Source organism: Oryzias melastigma, linkage group LG19, assembly GCF_002922805.2.
Source record: "Oryzias melastigma strain HK-1 linkage group LG19, ASM292280v2, whole genome shotgun sequence".
Classification (NCBI taxonomy): Eukaryota; Metazoa; Chordata; class Actinopteri; order Beloniformes; family Adrianichthyidae; genus Oryzias; species Oryzias melastigma.
In genome coordinates, this window is record NC_050530.1 from 16,654,504 (window position 1) to 16,656,842 (window position 2,339).

Sequence of the window (2,339 nt, forward strand, 5' to 3'; positions counted from 1 at the left end):
TCGCATTTTTTGCACACTCACCAGTTAAAAACAGGTCCTGTTCAAAACCTACTGTACCTAGACAGTTCAAACCAGGATTAAATGATGCTTTAGATAGTAAAGAATAAATCAAACACAGTTTCTGATTTGTGAAAGCTTATATTGATTTGTGAAAATGTGAAATAGGAGGATTTTATCACATTTTTTGCACATTGACCAGATAAAAACAGGTCCTGTTCAAAAACTACTGTACCTAGACAGTTCAAACCTGAATTAAATTATGCTTTAGATAGTAAAGATTTTGTCAAATACAGTCTTTGATTTGTGAAAGTTTTTTTAGGTGTGCAAAAATGTTGGTTTTTACATGATTAAACCTCTATTTTTTCAAAGTTCCTCCCTTTTCCCCTCCCCCCAATAACAGCTGCACAGGTGCTGCTTTGCATTTTCTTTTTCATTAGCCATGATAGTGCAAGGTCTTGTCTATTAAGTAAAATAAATTTCTATCTTATTGAATTTGTGCAAACATTTCCTACACCTAGCACAATAAAACAGTGCTAGTAAAGTAGTACCTGTAGAATCCAGGTTTGAGTTGTCTAAATCCTCCTATTTCACATTTTCACAAATCAATAAAAGCTTTCACAAATAAGACACTATGTTTGACATAATCTTTATTATTCAAAGCATAATTTAATTCAGGTTTGAACTGTCTAGGTACAGTAGTTTTTGAACAGGACCTGTTTTTATGTGTCAGATTACAAAAAATGCGATGAAATCCTCCTATTTCACATTTTCACAAATCAGCAAAAGCTTTCACAAATCAGAAACTATACTTAATTTATTCTTTACTATCTAAAGCATAACTTAATTCAGGTTTGAACTGTCTAGGTGCAGTAGTTTTCGAACAGGACCTGTTTTAACTGGTCAGTGTGCAAAAAATGCGATAAAAATCCTCCTATTTCACATTTTCACAAATCAGTAAAAGCTTTCACAAATCAGCAACTATGCCTAATTTATTATTTACTATTTAAAGCATCATTTAATTCAGGTTTGAGCTGTCTAGGTGCAGTAGTTTTCGAACAGGACCTGTTTTTAGGTGGTCTGAGTTCGAAAAATACAGTGGAAGCTGTGAATCGGAAGCCAACTTCAGCGTCGTGTCAATTTCCATATTATTTAGAGCAGGGGTCACCAACACGTCGCCCACGAGCACCACATCAGTCGCCCGCAGACCGCTTCTAAAAATAGCACAACTCACCTGTGAGCTGCTCGAAAATTTTATTTTATTGTGATGCGATTTTTTCAAATCACACCTGCCTTCATAAAGAATTATAAATTAAAACATCTTAAAGCTATATTGTAACGACTCAACTGGTATGTCAATTGTAGCAAGGACTCAAAAGGCGAGCTATTCTTTAACTCTTTTAGGAGAGACGCCCCATACATCGCACGACCCTGAAGAGTCTCAGGCAGAAGTAGTCAACTAAGAGAACTATGTACTCACACTTCCATTATCAACCCCTATTGCTTTTAAACACACATGAACACCCAAACAGTATGAGAGTCACTTCTGCTCACAGCTCCCTCACTTATGGTGAGCAATGTAACACACCCAAGATTTCCCACTTCCCATGAGTCTTAGGAACTGAAGGCGGGGCTAACCCCCGGGTCGCCACACTATGTTCATTATTTCTGATGCCAAAAACAGCCCACTATTTTTCTTTTTTTTTATTGTTTTTTTCCTTAACGAGATAATCAATAGTCGCATTTTCATTAACTCTGAAATTTCGCAAATTGGAATTTGGATAATAAATTATCCTAATGGAAACACCACAGTTTCGAAAAAACTGGCATTTTTTCGAAAAAAAATTGCGCTTAGAGGAGGAAATAGACATTTTTCGCAAAACTGTAACGGAAACACTTTTTTTCTAAATAAATGTGCTTCTCGGTATGAAGCGTCTGATCTGAGCGCCGCTGAGCCGGTGCACCGAGAAGTCCCGCAGCGTCAAAGCGCTTTAGAAACTGTGGGTCATACAGAATCGCGCAGCAGCTCCTCCTCCTTACCACATCGCTTCATCTGCAGACGCACTTTTGCAGCTTGGAGCCTGAAGTCTCATGAGCGCGAGCGCCGTGACAGGAACTTGAATTTATGCTGCGGTGTTTTCAAACAGAAAAAAGGTCCAGATGCTTATTTGCTGCTTTTTCCTTTAACCCTGAACGGACTTGTCTCTCTTCTGAGTCGAGCTGCGCTGCGTGCGTCCCAGACAGAGCTGTGACGTCACCCACATGCTTCCTTTTAGTGAATCAGAAAAAAAAAATACTTGTTCTCGTTCATCGCCGTGTTTTTAATGACTTATCGCGTGAGT